Source organism: Callithrix jacchus, chromosome 4, assembly GCF_049354715.1.
Source record: "Callithrix jacchus isolate 240 chromosome 4, calJac240_pri, whole genome shotgun sequence".
Lineage (NCBI taxonomy): Eukaryota > Metazoa > Chordata > Mammalia > Primates > Cebidae > Callithrix > Callithrix jacchus.
Window position 1 is genome coordinate 5,520,093 of NC_133505.1, and position 20,367 is coordinate 5,540,459.

Here is a 20,367-nt window from a genome sequence, read left to right on the forward strand (position 1 = left end):
GACAGGGCTTTCAGAAGTGCCTATGTGTAAGTAAACAGAGCAGTGTGCCAGGTGCGACGTTACAGTGTTGTGCACGAGAGGTCTGCGCACCGGGAAGGCTAGCCTGGACCTGGGGTGTGTCTTGGAAGGCTTAATCAGGAAGGGGACAATTGAGTTCTATTTGAACCAAGTCTGATGTGTGGTGAAGGAGAGGAATGGTATTCTAGGCAGAAGTCCAGATGCAAAAGAGGGGAGGAGGGACAGCACAGTGGCTTCTCAGAACTGAACGCCGTGTTAGACTTCTAAAGGAGGTGTGGTAGAGGGAGAAAACTGTCAAAGACATCTGTGAACTGCAGTGAACATCTCTCTCCAGGCTGCCTCATGTCTTACGGGAGCAAGTGCTGTTCTTGCAAAATACCCAGGCAGAGGAACCAGCAGATGATGGACAGGCAGGTAAGAGGGCTATTAGTTGTATAGAAGAGTGGAGAGGCCCATTTAACTAGTAAGATGTCTGTTTACATTCATATCAAGGTGGGGAGAAATGCATCCCCACATAGCCACAAACCTGGGTACTTGGAACACGAGGGGCTTACAAAGTATTTTAGGGAAAAGGGGTTTTGAACTGTCAGTTTGAAATGATTATTTCTTACAACCTAATATTATGAACCTTTCCCCTCAAAATGTTTGCCTTTTTGTAGCATCAAACAGCTGGGATTGTGTTGTACCTATCACCTGTTGAAGTTGCCAGTCTTAAGGAAGCAATCAATTTCTTTCTCAGTGAGAGCACTGTCAAAGACTACATCTTGTACAAGAAAAAGAGCCGGCTGAGGGCACGCAGGAGTATGTGCAAGCACCAAGAGGCCCGTTCACAAAAGATATCGAGGATTTAGCCGGAGAGTGCCAGGAGTCCTTCGCTTTCTCACTGGCGACCTTTCTTCCAGTTAGATTTTACGGGAAATGGGCTCATCTAGAAATTTTAAAGGATCCAATCAGCAAATTGCTTCTCTAGTAAATCTTAGTCTTGCATGGTTAGGACGTCTCTCTGATCTCAAAATTGTATGTACCATTAATTTTCCTCTGTCTTATAAGAACTCTAATTTAAAATTTATTCTTGGCTTGATAAATAGTAAAACCTCTAGGGGGTGTGTGTGTGTCTGTTTGGGTGTGCATAGGGAAAGCACACATTTACCTGGTTTTATATTCAAAGACCCAAGCTTCCTATGAGTCTCCTTTCCCTCTCCCCCAGAAGAGTGCATGTGTGTGCGTGCCTGTGTGTGTATGTGTGTGTACGGGGGCACTTTGCCAAAGCCTGCTGGAGAGCAGATAGAATTTTCCTGGGAGCTTAGTTGTGATTGCAAAACAAAAATAGCAGGGCCCCAACTGTTCCTGCCCTGAACAGTGGCTCTTCTGATTACTTATTAGAAGAACTGATGCAGTTGCCAAATGCCCTCCCCTCCCCTCCGCTCCCCTCCCCCTCCATTCCCCTCCCCTCCCTTCCTCCCCACCTCCCCTCCCCTCCTCTACCCTTCCTCCCCACCTCCCCTCACCTCCCCCTCCATTCCCCTCCCCTCCCTTCCTCCCCACCTCCCCTCCCCTCCTCTACCCTTCCTCCCCACCTCCCCTCTCCTCTCCTCCCCTCCTCCCCTCTCCTCTCCTCCCCTCCTCCCCTCTCCTCTCCTCCCCTCCTCCCCTCTCCTCTCCTCCCCTCCTCCCCTCTCCTCTCCTCCCCTCCTCTCCCCTCCCCTCCTCTAACCTTCCTCCCTACCTCCCCTCCCCTCCCCTCCTCTCTCTTCCTCCCCACCTCCTCTACCCTTCCTCCCCACCACCCCTCTCCTCTCCTCCCCTCCTCTCCCCTCCCCTCCTCTAACCTTCCTCCCCACCTCCCCTCCCCTCCCCACTCCTCCCCTCCTCTCCCTTCCTCCCCACCTCCTCTACCCTTCCTCCCCACCACCCCTCTCCTCTCCTCCCCTCCCCTCCTCTCCCCTCCCCTCCTCTAACCTTCCTCCCCACCTCCCCTCCCCTCCTCTCCCCTCCCCTCCTCTAACCTTCCTCCCCACCTCCTCTTCCCTCTCCTCTAGATACATCACCTCTCCCCAGTGCAGCAGCAATACCAAGACAGGATTGTCTTGTTAGAATTTTTTCTCAATGACTGCCAAAGAAATACTAGCACTGCCTGGCAGAGCAAGAAAGGGCTCTTGGGCCTGTGTTTCATCAGCCTAATTCTCAACCCCGGTAATGCTGCGAGTGTTGACCGCCACCTTTCAAACCAAGTGTCAGCCTAATCTGACCTGTGTGGCTTTATCACTTGGTATTAGGCTTTTTTCTTCCATTGTGTTGTTAGTCTTATTTCCCAGCTCACTTTGGGGTACTTGGTGCTGGTGTGTTGGGAGAGAGCTGAGCAGTTGTCCGCACGTTCCCTGTTACCCATATCTAGAATGTACTTAAACGTCCACGCAGATTTTCTTCACTTTAATTTTCCTTTCTCACATTCACATCCAGGTGTGGATGCATTTCTCCCCACCTTGTTATGAATGTGAGAGAGGAATATTAAATGGAACATACAATTTTGAGATCAGAGAGCCATTCTAATCATGCAAGACTAAAGTTTACTAGAAAAGTAATGTGCTGATTGGATCCTTTAAAATTTCTAGATGAGCCCATTTCCTGTAAAATCTAACTGGAAGAAAGGTCGCCGGTGAGAAAGCAAAGGACTCCTGACACCTTCTAGCTAAATCCTCGATATCTTTTATGAACGGGCCTCCTTGGCGCCTGCACATACTCCTGCATGCCCTCAGCCGGCTCTTATTGTTGTACAAGATGTAGTCTTTGCTAAGTATAGAAAAACTAGGAATTTTCTATACCGAGTTTCAGGGCCCCAGCTCCTCATGTTACTTGATTTTTAAATGCTAACCACTGTGAACCCTGAAAACCTGACACAGGTCTCAATTAATTTAGAAAGTTTATTTTGCCAAGGTTGAAGACGTGCACCCATGACGCAGCCTCAGGAGGTCCTGATGGCACGTGCCTGAGGTGGTCAGAGCACACTTTGGTTTTATGTATCTTAGGGAGACATGAGACATCAATGAGATGGACATTAGTTCGGTCTAGAAAGGTGAGACAATTTGAAGCAGGGAGGGGGCTTCCAGGTCATAGGAAGATAAAATACAAATGGTTGCTAATTAGCCTCCCCAAAGGAGGCAATCATACATGTGTTTGTCCTCGGTAGCAGAGGGTGACTTTGGATAGAATGTGAGGCAGGTTTGTCTTGAGCATTCCCTGTTTGACAGTTCTCTTTAGCTTAGTGATTTGAGGGACCCAGAGTATTTTCCTTTTACATTCCCCCACTTTTCTTTTTAAAAATCTGCTGGAGACGGCATTTTAGAAGAAAATGAGTCCCTGGCCTCAGATTTTGTCTGATCTCTCATGGCTGGGAGAGTTTATTCCTAAACAGGTAGGTCCTGAGTTACCAGGAAAGCTCATTTTTAGAAGGTTGTGAAGTCCCATGTCCTACAAAGAGAAAATAGAGGGAGGAAGAGAGAAAAACAACAAACAAGAAAATTCTGGAAAACAGATACAGGCCACATTACTCTGAAGTCCTGTACCAGTAGGCAGGTATGAGAGTGTCTTATGAATGTAAACAGGTTGCTGTTACTATTTTCTTCTGAAGTTTAGGTTGTCTAGCTTCAGGTCACAGGGCTTTAAGAAGGCACAGATTAGCTTCCAGTGACTCCAAGTTAAGAAACATGGAGGAAAAAAAAAAAAAAAAGAAAAAAACTGAACACATTATTTTGAAGATGTAACCACGAAAAATTAGAATTCAGTCCAAACTGTGGAAAACAATAAAAAATCAAAAGCATTACACAAGACTAGACTCTAACAATAGGTATACTATAGTTTTTGAAACATAACTTTTCTCTCTCCAATTTCCCATTTTTATGAAAGGCAAATCATGATAGGACTGGTTTGCTTTATTACACGTGGCCTAATTATTTGTATACAGTGTAGCAAGAATAATAATTTTTTACACAGGCTTTTGAATTGGCTTTGATGGAACTCTTCCACAGAAGGACTCTCAGGGAAGACTTTTTAAAGCCAAGCAATAGCCCTAATAAAGCCAATCCCAGCTACGGATTTGTACTGTGAAATACATGAAATACCTACTAGTCGAGTGAATTCCTCTCCTTCTGCTCTTCTAAGAAAACGTTGGAGCTCCTGGGCCTGTCAGAAAGTGACATTCTTTACTTACCACAGGTCAGGAGTCCTGTACAGAGACTGTGAAGACAAAGGCATGAGGCTAGTTCTTCCAAGGGGCTTTTATTGGCTCCATAAGTCAAGTTTAATCTTTTAAAGCAAAGCACATCATTCCAGTCAAAGCCTTGGTAAAAATAAGCAGTTTCTCCAACTGTATCCTGTTACAAATGAAAACAGATTCTTACTGCACTTATGCAAATAACGGCATTGTCATAAGTAAAGAATACTCACAAATAGTTCCCAAATACTGTAAAATCAAGTAGAAAAACAAATATGCTCCAAATTTTGTTCATAGTATACTTTACTCAATTGTTCAAAGCTGTAAATAGCTTAAAAGTTTCTTGACTCTGAAAAACAAAGGATCAGCAATGTTTTAAGCAAAAAGTAAAAAGAAAGATTACTTCAGAATTCTATTAGTTTAGTCCATGCAGTTAATTCCTGTTTTGCTTGATGCTCATGAACATTTCAGCTCGCCATGAGTCTTCAAAGTTTTTTCTCTATTTTGATGTCACAGTCTCTATTCAGGAGCACCTGTTACCGTTTCATAGCTGATTATAAAACCACCTTCTAAAGAGTCCAAAACAAGACAACAATTACCTGTGGGTAACAAAAAGTTTTAGGGCAGCCATGGTCAAAGGCATTTTGTTACCTCCGTGGCACATAATAAATTAACATAAAAATTATAATTATTACCGATAATGTACACTATGTCATATCACAATTATAGGAGTTTCCCATAATTTTGGAACACATAACAATAAAATTTATGCAAATATAGTCCAAAGAAAACCAAACACCATTTCATATCAGACAGTGCTTCCTGTATGATTTTCATACCAAATAAGCCAAATACATCAGTTTTGGACTTTAGGGAACCTATTTATATCTCAGAGGATTAATTAGGTTGGAAAAAGACATAATTTATAATTTCACTTTGGGAGTAAGGTTTAAAACACCTGATATCACAAAATATGATTGCAGGTTTTGTAAAATAAGTCATTCATTTAACCAAAGTGATACGGGTTTCAAAACAGCAAAAACCATTTTTTGAGAAAGGAGACCTAGTTTTCCAAACAGTAGCCCTAATAAATAGCATGAAGCCAATTAAATTTGTGTTTCAAAATTTTATAAACAATCTATAAAGGTTTAATCTTAATTATAAAATGCACCATCCATATGCCTTTTATGACCTTGGCAATCTTTATTAAGGAGTTGGTTAATGTTTCAAGAAAACCTTGTTAATTTGACATGGGAGTCCATATGCTGGCCTTGCATCAGTGTGCCTTTCACATTAACAGTTAATTTACAGAGAAACTGAAAGTTTATCTCTCTAAATCAGCCCCTACAATCTCACAAGCCCACCTGCTCTGTGATAGCCCCTGGCCTTGAGGAGTTGCACGCCTTTACTTTCTGGCCCTGTGTCTCAGGAATGCAGTTTATTTTGACTGGCATCTTCTATGGGGCCTGAAGATGAGGTTTTAATTGCTGTCAGTGTTTAAGAAATTTGTAGTAATTAGTGTTCTTTTTAGACCCAGGAGTCAAAGCCTTATAACTTAAAGTCACAAGGACTTTAAAAGCACATACAGGAAGATACAAGAATATAATCTTAATTAAAAAAAATTAAATCTGTTTTTTTCCAAGCAAACTAAACTTAATAATGGCATAGGCGTTATTTTTTATAAATGTAAAATCTGTTAGCCCAGTTACCAAAAGGCAAAAGACTTTCTGCAATGTACAGAATATTATGTGGAAAGAAAACAATTCCTTTAGACCTTTAAGAAAATATTGTTAGCATCAGGCCACACAAAAAAAGAACCTGATCATAGGAAAGACCTGAACATGAGTTGAAGAGGAGTGCTACCATTTCACCTTTAAAAAGGGAGAGGAAACCAAAACCACCGAGATGCAATATGAGTGTATAAGTGACTTCTTTTTTTTAACATCAAACCCAATCTGTAGAAAGACCATTATAATTTCCCTTTAATACAGGCAACTGGATCATATAAAAGATTTTGTTTTGTTTTACACAGAATGTTCATGACATACTTAGGTTTTCTGGTTTGTCTTGAACTAATGTTCCTTCTTTCCTTCCTTCCTTCCTTCCTTCATTCCATGGAGTCTCACTCTGTCGCCCAGGCTGGAGTGCAGTGGTACAATGTCAACTCGCTGCCACCTCTGCCACCCAGGTTCAAGCAATTCTCCTGCCTCAGCCTCCTGAGTAACTGGGATTACAGGTGCATACCAGCATGCCGCCCTAATTTTTGTACTTTTAGTAGGGACAGGGTTTTGCCATGTTGTCCAGACTGGTCTCCAACTCCTGACCTCAGATGATCCAGCCGACCTGACCTCCCACAGTGCTGGGATTCCAGGCTTGAGCCACTGTGCTCAGCTGGACATCCTTCTTTCTTAGACAGTTGTTTTAGTCTAGGACCAAATTTACCATACAAGATTCCTTCTCATATGAAATTATTTCACTTGAAGCTTTCTTATAAAAAAGAACTCTATTTTTATAACTTTTTAAATATATCTTTTATGTCCTGGTTCCTTTTTACCTTGTTTTATGCATGCCCTTTAAATAAGCTTTGAATTAGACAAAAATTGTTCACCTTTTTTAAAAGGACATACTTTTTTGTTTAGAAAGAATGTTTTTCTACAAATACATTTTTATTGGAAAATGCCCAAATAATGAAATATCTATTATGTAATATAACTTTAGATTATAAATGATAATGAGTTGGTCTACAAGGATGTATCCCATTACATTTACCTAATTATTTTAATCATTTACCTAATTGATTACTTATAAAAACTGCAGTTGTCATTATTTAAAGTTATGGAACTGCCATTGCAAAATTGTAACTGAGACGGTGAAAAAGACTTGACCTAAGTGACTCCATCTTGCTTCTAACCTCCCAGCTGTTCTTGTTCATTCCTGGCTTTAGGCCAAACTAATTTTGGGAGCAACTTATAGTTTAGCTTTGAAACAAAAAACCTAACAGTCCTTTCCCAAAACAAGTCTTGCCGTTTGTGAAGCAGACTGCCTAAAGCCCAGGATTCCGAGTTACAGCACTCTTAGTAAATTCAAGAGGTAGCTATTTTTATTAAACTAATATCAATGTTTTATTTATGAAAGTTACACAAAGATCATTCTGTCTTGGGCTGGGTTTATAGTTTTGTAACCCCTATGCCAAAGTTTGACACCTTACCGTATTTGGCCAGGAATGTATGAAAACTTGATTAATAAATGTAATAAAAAGTATGCTGGCAATTAAGACTTTTCTAATATGACTTTACCAATCATTTTTAAAGCTAGCTTATTTATTAAAAATTTTACTTAAGTTATGTAAACTTGAAAAAGCATTTTGCTGGTCTTATCTCCTCATAAAGTATTTGATGCAAATGCTTTTCTTTTCTTTCTTTTTTTTAATTTGAGATGGCATTTCACTCTTGTCGCCCAGACTGGAGGGCAATGGCATGATCTTGGCTCACTGCAACCTCCACCTCTCTGGTTCAAGTGATTCTCCTGCCTCAGTCTCCCAAGCAGCTGGGATTACAGGCGCCCACCGCGGTCTCCAGCTAATTATTTTTGTATTTTGAGTAGACACAGGGTTTCACTATGTTGGCCAGGCTGGTCTGAAACTCCTGACCTCAGGTGATCCACCTGCCTAGGACTCCCGAAGTGCTGGGATAACAGGCCTGAGCGATTAATTGCACCTGGCTAACACTTTGATTTTCTTAAGCCAATTACTTAGAGCTCTTTTATATATTTCTGTGTGAGACGTTGTGTAAACAACGCTGAATACATCTATGTAGGCATGCACAGAGAAGTACATCTTAAAGATTTATAGAAACCTTTTTCCCCTCTCTTACTTGTTCAGATTCTTGATAACTTGTTTCACAACCCTAGGTGGTTGTCCCCTAGATAGCCTTAAATTTGCATATTAAAGGAAACAACTTAAGTGAAAATCATATAGAAAAATTTGCATCATAAAGTACAGGGGGGAAAAAGTCTGGTGATGCTAGAGGGAGATTAAAAATGGATGCCAAATTAAACATAAAATTATAGAAGTCTGTCATAGGATTTTCAAAGGAGACCAATTTTATTTAGGTAAGGACTGACGACCTATCTTTTAACTGGATTTCTGAGCTCTGGGCAGAGCCTACATGGACACCTAGGTCTCCAAGAAGGGAGAATTTGTGTGAGGTTAGACCACGTGATGCTTTTATTAGTACACTCAAATTTTTTTTAACAAAGATATTTCTAAGTGTCTAAACCATACTCTTGTTAAAAGCCCAAGAGTAACCTCTGTTGCAATACCGATTTTAGTCAGGGAAAACAAAGGACAGGTAACACAACACAAAAGTGAGCTGTTCAGGAGCTGAGACACACCTGTTAACGATCTTTGAAAAACTTGTTTTTCCCTGAAACTGAGTCTGGTACCTTCTCTATATACTTTAAGAAACACCGGCCGGGTGCGGTGGCTCAAGCCTGTAATCCCAGCACTTTGGGAGGCCAAGGTGGGTGGATCACGAGGTCAAGAGATCGAGACCATCCTGGTCAACGGTGAAACCCCGTCTCTACTAAAAATACAAAAAAATTAGCAGGAGGCTGAGGCAGGAGAATTGCCTGAACCCAGGAGGCGGAGGTTGCGGTGAGCTGAGATCGCGCCATTGCACTCCAGCCTGGGTAACGAGCGAAACTCCGTCTCAAAAAAAAAAAAAAACCACCAGGCTATTATAAACTATTTTAGGTCCTCCGTGCAGCAGAGGGTGCAAGAGAAAGGAGAGACAGTAGAAGTAAATGAAAAAAGCAGAATTCAGTCAACTGAGAGGAAAAACACTTTTGCTCAAAAAAAAGAAAAAAAAAGGGGTCCCAGGAGAAAAATAAAAACATGAAGTCCTCTTAAATAGAAACACACACATGCACGCGCACGCACACACACACACACACACACATCTTGGATGTTAGCTTTCAAGCTGACTTTTAGCCTTTGAGCTCCTTTTAAAAAAAACCTTTTAAAATCTCATTTCCATATTTCAGCTAGGACAAATTGCTGCTGTTCAGAAGGACAGCCATTGCTCTTCAGTTTGGCCTGGCTAGCAAAACGGTGGCCGCGTTATGTTACTTAAAGCCCCTTGGTCAAAACAAAACATCTTTTCTCTTTTTTTCTTTTATTTCCTTTTTCTGGCCATTTCTTTCCTTCCACCCAATACCGTGTGTGTGTGTGTGTGTGTGTGTGTGTGTGTGTGTGTGTGTGTGTGAATTTAGCCACTTTACAGACCTTGTTCTGTGACGTGACTGATTTCATAATTTGGAATTTCCTTTGGATTTGACCAAGTCGGACAGAGTTGATCAAACCCAATGGGAAAAAGACCAAAACAACAATGAAAACAGAAGCAAACAACAGAAACAACAAAAACAGTTCAGAAAAGCGAGCGGCCACGCGACTTATTACCGAGCAAAGCGAGCGGCCACGCAACTCAGTACCGAGCAAAGCGAGCGGCCACGCGACTCATTACCGAGCACTCTAATGGAAGAGAAATAAAGACCAGCTCGTTGCTCCTCTTAACTTTAGCCAAGGCAAACCCCAGTTCAGTTACTTACCTAGGGATGGGTCTCAGGCTGTAGGCTGCTCTCTACCATCCTAGATGCAGGAAAACAAAAAACCCTCATCTTCTCTGTTGGAAGTGATTTTAAAGGATTTATCTGTCTTCCATCGAAACATGGAACTTTCCATGGAAACAGGAAATCTTGCCCTCCTTTTTGGAAGCAAGTAAAACTCCAAAAACAAAAGGAGTTTTACTTGCTTTTTTTTTTTTTTCAAACAGCAAAATAAACTTTTGACTCTACCACATTCCGGGAGGTCAGGAATTCTCTGGACAGGGTGCTCTCAGGTCTTAGCAAATTGTCCTATTGCTTTGAGCCATACGGTTAGCTCATGCTGATACCAAGCATAGATTTGTCAAAGGCCAGAGGATCTCCACTTAGAATCCCTTCATGGTTACCAAAATGTGAACCCTGAATATCTGAGGCAGGTCTCAGTTAATTTAGGAAGTTTATTTTGCCAAGGTTGAGGACATGTGCCCATGACACAACCTCATGGGGTCCTGATGACATGTGCCCAAGGTGGTCTGAGCAGTTCGGTTTCACACTGCTCTGGACATGAGACATCAATCAACGTTTGTAAGATGAACATTGGTTTGGTTTGGAAAGGTGGAAGGACTTGAAGCAGGGAGAGGACTTCCAGGTCATACGCAGATAAAAGACAAATGGTTGCATTCTTTGGAGTTTCTGATTAGCCTCTCCAGTGGAGGCAGTCGGATACACATTTGTCTTGGTGAGCAGAAGGGGTGACTGATAGAACGGGAGGCAGGTTTACCCTTAGCACTTCCGAGCTTCACTTTACCTTTTAGCTTCGTGATTTTGGGGGCCCAAGATATCTTCCTTTCACATCACTTTTGCACCTGTAGCTTGCTTAGCTCCTCAGATAGGGCTGCCAGCTTGACCAGTAAAAATACAGGATGCCCAGTTAAATATGCATTTCAGATTTTTAAAAACTAATGTATTTTTAGTATCAATATGTCCAAAGTACTTAATGGGACACCCTTTTAGCTGGCAACCGTGCTCCGGGAGAACCTCTAGGTACTTCCGTGATGGCACATTTTGATGTTCTCCTGTCTTTGGGGTGGATTCAAGTTAGTGAAGTCTCAGACACAGTTCTGTCACTGCGAAGCCTCAGACACAGTTCTGTCACTGGCAAACTTCTGCCAGCACTCTGATGTATTGGTTTTCTCTTCCAACGATTGCAGCTTTGAGACTGGTTTTCCTGTCCTCGCTTTTCTGCTTAGTGAGCCATTTCAGTGTCACTTAGCCAGCCACTTAAGAAGGCCTTAAAGTTTGGTGCTTAAGAGCATAATCTCTCCTCATAGACTGCCTGGTTTGGAAGCCTGACTCCGCCACTTACTAGCTAGGTCATCGTCTTGGACAGGTTTCTTAGCCTTTTTATCTTCCATTTCTAAAATGAAGATGAAAATACCTACTTTGTCAGGTCGCTGAGAGGATAAAGTGATGCCAAACACATAAAAAAGCACTTGATGCCACATGGGCCAGGTGTGGTGGCTCACGCCTGTAATCACAGCACTTTGGGAGGCCGAGACGGGTGAATCACGAGGTCAAGAGATCAAGACCATCCTGGCCAACATGGTGAAAACCCATCTCTACTAAAAATACAAAAATTAGCCAGGCGTGGTGGCACACGCCTGTGGTCCCAGCTATTCAGGAGGCCGAGGCAGAAGAATTGCTAGAACCCAGGAGGTGGAGGTTGCAGTGAGCCGAGATCACACCACTGCCCTCCAGCCTGGCAACAGAGCAAGACTCCGTCTCAAACAAACAAACAAAAAAATGCCGTACGGTGGTATATGGCAAGCACACCAAAAAAGTGAATTAGCTATTTCATTTCTCTGCAATGAGCTTCTTGTGTAGCTTATATACAGGGACTTACTACAGGCACTCAAACTGTTTTTGTATCTAATTTGCTCATTTAAGCATAGTGATTGCTTTACCACAGACTAGCCTTTCTCCTCTTCATTCAAAGCCTTGTGGGTGACTGACCCAAGTTTCACCGTATTCTGTTGACATGTTAGTCCTCCCCTCTTTGCTCTCCTGCCTGTGAGGAAGCAGGTTCTGCCAGCTTTATTCCAAGATGCAGCTCACCAGGCATTTGTATGTTGAAACTGCATTCCTCTGGTAACTTACGCACTCTGTTCTCCCATCCACTTCTCTGAGTTCAGCAACTTATTGTTGGATCCTCTTTGCAGCTGTGTATCCAAAGAAACTCTTGCCCAGTTTCTAGCTTCCAGCCAAGAACAGACTCCTCCTAGTTCTATCGTACCCGCCATTATTCAGCCATTTTCCTCTCAACACAACCAAAATCAACAAATCATATAAGCTGTGAATCTCGTTTTTAAAGCCTATCCATTTTCACAGCCTCCTCTAATTGGGAAGCCGTTGTCTCCCTGCTGTCCACCTGTCACCCATGAGCACGTGGTTCTGCCGGTCTTCCCTTTCATGGCCTGGCATGCTGAATAGCTGCAGCTGGAATGTTCCATCTGAATTACTGAAAGGTTGGCCACTCATCACTGAGAAAGGAGGAGTCATGAAATAATCTTTCATAAATTGAAACGTGGAATATGCTTTTTGCCCCATAACTTGGAGAATATGAAATAATTCTGGATATAATCTCAAAAATGTCAGCACGATTCACTTAATGTTAAAGTAGGTATTTTTCATTTTAAAAAATTTGATGTTTTTGGTTTGAGACATATTTATTTAAAATATTTAACTCTCAAAACCAACAAAACATCACCAGAAACAGCACCGAAATGGAAGAAATGGAACTATTTATATCCCACCTGTAGTCACCTTGTGCCTCTAAAAGTTGTGGTAAGATGGGGGATAGACACTGAGCAACCTGTTTTGTTACACTCTGGTTCTCATTAAACAGGGTTCTACTGTTAAATAAAAATACAAGACCCTTGGTTAAATTTAAATTACAGGTTATCAACAAATTTTCAGAATAAGTATGTCTTAAGTATTATAGAAAGCATATTTATATTTCAAAATTACCTGAAAAGTATATTTAACTGAGCATCTTACATTTTATCTCACACATGTGCTCTAAAATCTTAAATGATAAGCTCTTTTATCTTTGAAATATGGAAACTCTGGGTGACTACTATTCTAGGGGTCAAGGGTTTTAGAGATATTCATTATGGACGTGTATTTAGTACTACAGGTTTTCCTTGTGTTGGCCCCAGTTGGGTCTTATCCAGCTTGGCTTTTATAAAAGGTGTTTCTGAAGACGTCTTTATTCTGTTGACTCTGTTCTCTAAAATGTGTCATTTGTGTCATGGAGTTTGTCTTCATTTTAAAAATTATCTGTTGATGATCAGTCTGTCTTTTTGAATATTTCAGTGTTAGCTCTTGATAGCTTCTGTTTTATATATTTTGTGTTCAACCAATTCCATTATAATTTAATGTCATTATGAAAGAATACATTTAAGCCTAATCAAAATTAATGTTTATTTTTACCATTTCATAAACTTAAGTACAGTTTTTCATCCAGATCTATTAGATGCACAGAGCACAACCGGAAATTAGATGCGAGCTGGGTACATACGATCAACATCAAAAAATGTACTCTGCTGTTATTGTTATTGCAGTCGTTGTCAACTTATTTCTAATCTCACCTGAAGCGTAGGATACATTCTGATTTTAAACCGTTATATCTCTTTTGAAATAGAAGGAGACTTCAAAACATTTGTGGAAAAATGGAATTAAGAGATAAAAAATATAAGCTTTATTTCTCAACATAAGCTCCATCAAGGTCAAGATGAATCTCTAAGCAATGATATCAGCCATTATTCTTTAGTCTGTCCCTAAGGAACTGAGGGTCCTGGGAATTTAATCATATCAATGCAGTCTTTTCAAAATTATTAACTGAAGAAAAATTAGTGCCCTTTAAACTTTTCTTTTTTTCTTGAGATGGAGTCTTGCTCTTGTTTTCCAGGCTGGAGTGCAGTGGAGTGATCTTGGTTCACTGCTTGCCTGCCAGGTTCAAGTGATTCTCCTGCCTTAGCCTCCCAAGTAGCTGAGATTACAGGTACCCACCATCATGCCCAAGTAATTTTTGTATTTTTACTAGAGACAGGGTTTTACCATGTTGGCCAGGCTGGTGCTGAACTCCTGACTTGAGGTGACCCACCTGCCTTAGCCTCCCAAAGTGCTGGGATTATAGACATGAACCACCGTGCTCAGCCTAAAGATTTTTTTTTTTTTAAGATTAGGAAAGAAAAAGAAATCAGAAGAAGCCAAATCGGTACTGTAACCAGGTGGCTGCCTAACGATTTCCCACAGAAACTCTAGCAAAATTGCCCTTGTTTCATGAGAAGAATCAGCAAGGGGCATTTTTGTGGTGTGATTCTGGGGAAGTTTTCCTGGGCATTTTTTTTTTACTAAAACTTTGGCTAACTTTCTGAAGACACTCTCATAATAAGTAGATGTTATCCTTCTTTGTCCTTGCAAAAATTCAACAAACAGAATGCCTTGAGGATTGCAACAAACTGTTGCCATGGCCTTTGCTCTCGAGTGGTCCGGCCCTGCTGTGATGGGCCACTTCCACCTCTTGGTAGCCGTTGCTTTGATTGGATCAAGAGCCATTTGCTCTTGGTAGCCATTGTGCTTTGTGTTCAGGATTGTACCGTAAAGCCATGTTTCATCTTCTGTTACAATGCTTCAAATAAATGCTTCAGGATCTTCATCCCACTCATTTGAAATTTCTGCTGAGGGCTCTGCTCTTGTCTGCGGTTGATCCAGATGGTTTTGGCAGTCACTGAGTGCAAAGTTTGCTCGACTGTAATTTTTTGTCAGAATTGTGTAAACAATTAAGATGCCTGGTGTTTGTGCTGTTGTCGGTCCTCTTCAATTGGGGCATGAACAAAATTAATTTTTTCTTTGCAAATTGACGAGGATGATCTGCCACTGCAGACTTGAACTTGAACACTGTCTGCTCTCTTCTTTTTTTTTTAATTGCATTTTAGGTTTTGGGGTACATGTGAAAAACATGCAGAGTAGCTGCATAGGTACACACGTGGCAGTGTTGTGATTTGCTGCCTTCTTCCCCTTCACCTATATCTGGCTTTTTTCCCCCATGCTCTCTCTCCCCAACTCCCCACCCCCCCGCTGTCCATCCCCTATTCCCCCCAACAGACCCCAGTGTGTAGTGCTCCCCTCCCTGTGTCCATGTGTTCTCATTGTTTAACACCCGCCTGTGAGTGAGAACATGCAGTGTTTCATTTTCTGTTCTTGTGTCAGTTTGCTGAGAATGATGTTCTCCAGGTTCATCCATGTCCTTACAAAGGACATGAACTCATCATTTTTTGATGGCTGCATAATATTCCATGGTGTATATGTGCCACATTTTCCCTGTCCAGTGTATCATCAATGGGCATTTGGATTGGATCCAGGTCTTTGCTATTGTAAACAGTGCTGCAATGAACATTCGTGTGCATCTGTCCTTATAGTAGAATGATTTATAATCCTTTGGATATATACCCAGTAATGGGATTGCTGGGTCAAATGGAATTTCTATTTCTAAGGCCTTCAGGAATCACCACACTGTCTTCCACAATGGTTGAACTAATTTACACTCCCACCAAAAGTGTAAAAGTGTAAAAGTATTCCTATTTCTCCTCATCCTCTCCAGCATCTGTTGTCTCCAGATTTTTAATGATCGCCATTCTAATTGGCGTGAGATGGTATCTCAATGTAGTTTTGATTTGCATTTCTCTAATGACCAGTGATGATGAGCATTTTTTCATGTTTGTTGGCCTCATGTATGTCTTCTTTTGTAAAGTGTCTGTTCATATCCTTTGCCCACTTTTGAATGGGCTTGTTTTTTTCTTGTAAATCTGTTTTAGTTCTTTGTAGATTCTGGATATCAGCCCTTTGTCACAAGGGTAAACTGCAAAAATTTTTCCCCATTCTGTTGGTTGCCACTTCACTCTAATGACTGTTTCTTTTGCTGTTCAGAAGCTGTGGAGTTTGATTAGGTCCCATTTGTCTATTTTGGCTTTTGTTGCCAATGCTTTTGGTGTTTTGGTCATGAAGTCCTTGCCTATGCCTATGTCCTGAATGGTTTTGCCTAGGTTTTCTTCTAGGGTTTTTATGGTGCCAGGTCTTATGTTTAAGTCTTTAATCCATCTGAAGTTCATTTTAGTGTAAGGTGTCAGGAAGGGGTCCAGTTTCTGCTTTCTGCACATAGCTAGCCAGTTTTCCCAACACCATTTATTAAACAGGGAATCCTTTCCCATTGCTTGTTTTTGTCAGGTTTGTCAAAGATCGGATGGTTGTAGATATGTTGTCTTTCCTCCGAGGCCTCTGTTCTGTTCCATTGGTCTATATCTCTGTTTTGGTACCAGTACCATGCTGTTGTGATTACTGTAGCCTTGTATAGTTTGAAGTCCAGTAGTGTGATGCCTCCTGCTGTGTTCTTTTTGCTTAAAATTGACTTGGCTATGCAGGCTCTCTTTTGGTTCCATATGAAGTTTAAGGTGTTTTTTTCCAGTTCTGTGAAGAAGGTACCTTGATGGGGATAGTGTTGAATCTGTAAGTTACTTTGGGCAGTATGGCCATTTTCACAATACTGATACTTCCTAACCATGAGAATGGAATGTTTCTCCATCTGTTTGTGTCCTCTCTCATTTCATTGAGCAGTGGTTCGTAGTTCTCCTTGAAGAGGTCCTTTACGTTCCTTGTTAGTTGTATTCCTAGGTATTTTATTCTCTTTGTAGCAATTGTGAATAGCAGTTTATTTTTGATTTGGCTCTCTTTAAGTCTGTTATTGGTGTATAAGAATGCTTGTGATTTTTGCACATTGATTTTGTATCCTGAGACTTTGCTGAAGTTGCTTATCAGTTTCAGGAGATTTTGGGCTGTGATGATGGGGTCTTCTAGATATACAATCATGTCGTCTGCAAATAGAGACAATTTGGCTTCCTCCTTTCCTATTTGAATACCCTTTATTTCTTTTTCTTGCCTGATTGCTCTGGCTAGAACTTCCAATACTAGGTTGAATAGGAGTGGTGAGAGAGGGCATCCTTTTCTAGTGCCAGATTTCAAAGGGAATGCTTCCAGTTTTTGCCCATTCAGTATGATATTGGCTGTTGGTTTGTCATAAATAGCTTTTATTATTTTGAGATATGTTCCATCAATAGCTAGTTTATTGAGGGTTTTTAGCATAAAGGGCTGTTGAATTTTGTCAAAGGCCTTCTCAGCATCAATTGAGATAATCATGTGGTTTTCATCTTTGGTTCAGTTTATGTGGTGAATTACATTTATAGACTTGCATATGTTGAACCAGCCTTGCATCCCTGGGATAAATCCTACTTGATGATGATGGATAAGTTTTATGATGTGCTGTTGCAACCAGCTTGCCAGTATTTTATTGAAAATTTTTGTATCTGTGTTCATCATGGATATTGGCGTGAAGTTTCCTTTTCTTGTTGAGTCTCTGCTGGGTTTTGGCATCAGAATGATGTTGGTCTCATAAAATGATTTGGGAAGGATTCCCTCTTTTTGGATTATTTGGAATAGTTTCAGGAGGAATGGTAACAGTTCCTCTTTGTGTGTCTGGTAGAATTCGGCTGTGAACCCATCTGGACCTGGGCTTTTTTTGTGTGGTAGGCTCTTAATTGCTGCCTCAACTTCAGATCTTATTATTGGTCTATTCAGGGTTTCGACTTCTTCTTGGTTTAGGCTTGCGAGGAGGCAAGTGTCTAGGAATTTATCCATTTATTCCAGGTTTACTAGTTTATTTGCATAGAGTTGTTTGTAATAATCTCTGATGATGGTTTGAATTTCTGTGGAATCTGTGGTGATATCCCCTTTATCGTTTTTTTTATTGCATCTATTTGGTTATTCTCTCTTTTCTTTTTTATTAATCTGGCTAATGGTCTGACTATTTTGTTGATCTTTTCGAAAAACTAGCTCCTGGATTTGTTGATTTGTTGAAGGGTTTTTTGTGTCTCTATCTCCTTCAGTTCTGCTCTGATCTTAGTTATTTCTTGTCTTCTGCTAGGGTTTGAGTTTTTTTGATCTTGCTCCGCTAGCTCTTTCAATTTTGATGATAGGGTGTCAATTTTGGATCTCTCCTTGTTTCTCATCTGGGCACTTATTGCTATATGTTTTCCTCTAGAGACTGCTTTAAATGTGTCCCAGAGATTCTGGTATGTTGTGTCTTCATTCTCATTCGTTTCAAATAACATCTTTATTTCTGCCTTCATTTCATTGTTTATCCAGTCAACATTCAAGAGCCTGTTGTTCAGTTTCCATGAAGCTGTGCGGTTCTGAGTTAGTTTCTGAATTCTGAGTTCTAACTTGATTGCACCGTGGTCTGAGAGACTGTTTGTTATTATTTCTGTTTCTGTGCATTTGCTGAGGAGTGATTTACTTCCAATTATGTGGTCAATTTTAGAGTAGGTGTGATGTGCTAAGAAGAATGTATATTCTGTGGATTTGAGGTGGAGAGTTCTCTAAATGTCTATTAGGTTTGCTTGTTCCAGGTCTGAGTTCAAGTCCTGGATGTCCTTGTTAATTTTCTGTCTGGTTGATCTGTCTAATACTGACAATGGGGTGTGAAAGTCTCCCACTATTATTGTGTGGGAGTCTAAGTCTCTTTGTACGTCATTAAGAACTTGCCTTATGTATCTGGGTGCTCCTGTATTGGGTGCATATATATTTAGGATCGTTATAAGATCAAAGCTCTTCTTGTTGCATTGATCCTTTTACCATTATGTTATGTCTTTCTTTGTGTCTTTTGATCTTTGTTGCTTTAAAGTCTATTTTATTAGAGATGAGAATTGCAACTCCTGCTTTTATTTGCTCTCCATTTGCTTGGTAAATCTTCCTTCATCCCTTTATTTTGAGCCTCTGTGTATCCTTGCATGTGAGATAGGTTTCCTGGATACAGCACACCGATGGGTTTTGGCTTTTTATCCAATTTGCCAGTCTGTGTCTTTTGATTCGTGCATTTAGCCCATTTACATTTAGGGTTAATATTGTTATGTATGAATTTGATACTGCCATTTTGATGCTAGCTGGCTGCTTTGCCCATTAGTTGATGCAGATTCTTCATTGTGTTGATGTTCTTTACCATTTGGTATGTTTTTGGAGTGGCTGGTACTGGTTGTTCCTTTCTATGTGTAGTGCTTCTTTCAGAAGCTCTTGTGAAGCAGGCCTGGTGGTGATAAAATCTCTGAGTACTTGCTTGTTCACAAAATATTTTATTTTTCCTTCACTTGTGAAGCTTAGTTTGGCCGGATATGAAATTCTGGGTTGAAAGTTTTTTCTTTAAGGATGTTGAATATTGGCCTTCACTCTCTTCTGGCTTGTAGGGTTTCTGCTGAGAGATCTGCTGTGAGTCTGATGGGCTTCCCTTTGTGGGTAACCCGACCTTTCTCTCTGGCTACCCTTAGCATTTTCTCCTTCATTTCAACCCTGGTGAATCTGACAATTATGTGTCTTGGGGTTGCTCTTCTTGAGGAATATCTTTGTGATGTTCTCTGTATTTCCTGGACTTGAATATTGGCCTGCCTTGCTAGGTTGGGGAAGTTCTTGTGGATAATATCCTGAAGAGTATTTTCCAGCTTGGATTCATTCTCTTTGTCACATTCAGGTACACCTATCAAACATAGATTAGGTCTTTTCACATAGTCCCATTTTTTCTTGGAGACTTTGTTCATTCCTTTTTACATTTTTCCCTCTAATCTTGCCTTCTCATTTTATTTCATTGAGTTGATCTTCGACCTCTGATATCCTTTCTTCTGCTTGGTCAATTCAGCTGTTGAAACTTGTGCATGCTTTGCAAAGTTCTCATGTTGTGTTTTTCAGCTCCATTAATTCACTTATTTCCTCTCTAAGTTGTCCATTCTCGTTAGCATTTCATTCAATCTTTTTTCAAGGTTCTTAGTTTCTTTGCATTGGGTTAGAACATGTTCTTTTAGCTCACAGAAATTTATTATCACCCACATTCTGAAGTCTTATTCTGTCATTTAATCACACTCATTCTCCATCCAGCCTTGTTCCCTTGCTGGTGAGGAGTTGTGATCCCTTGTAGGAGGAGAGGTGTTCTGGTTTTGGGGATTTTCCTCCTTTTTGCACTGGTTTCTTCCCATCTTTGTGGATTTATTCACCTGTCGTCTTTGTAGTTGCTGATTTTCAGATTGGGTCTCTGAGTGGATGTCCAGTTTGTTGATGATGAAGTTATTTCTGTTTCTTAGTTTTCCTTCTAACAGTCTGGCCCCTCTGCTGTAGGACTGCTGAGGTCCACTCCAGGCCCTGCTTGCCTGGGGATCACCTGCAAAAGCTGCAGAACAGTAAGGGTTGCTACCAGTTTCTTCTTCTGCTGTCTTTGTCCCAGAACGATGCCCGCCAAATGTCAGTCTGATCTCCTTTGTGAGGTGACTCTTTGGATATACGGGGATCAGGGAGCTGCTTGAGGAGACAGTCTGTCCTTTATAGCAGCTCAAGTGCTGTGCTATGAGCTCCATTGTTCATTCAGAGCTGCTGGGCAGGTACAT

General features: G+C 40.9%; 1 protein-coding gene across 2 annotated transcripts in view; it reads left to right on the forward strand.

The window, feature by feature from the left end:
* SCGN (secretagogin, EF-hand calcium binding protein) overlaps window positions 1–20,367 on the forward strand; it is a 212,098-nt gene that overhangs the window by 136,110 nt on the left and 55,621 nt on the right. The window lies entirely within an intron of this gene.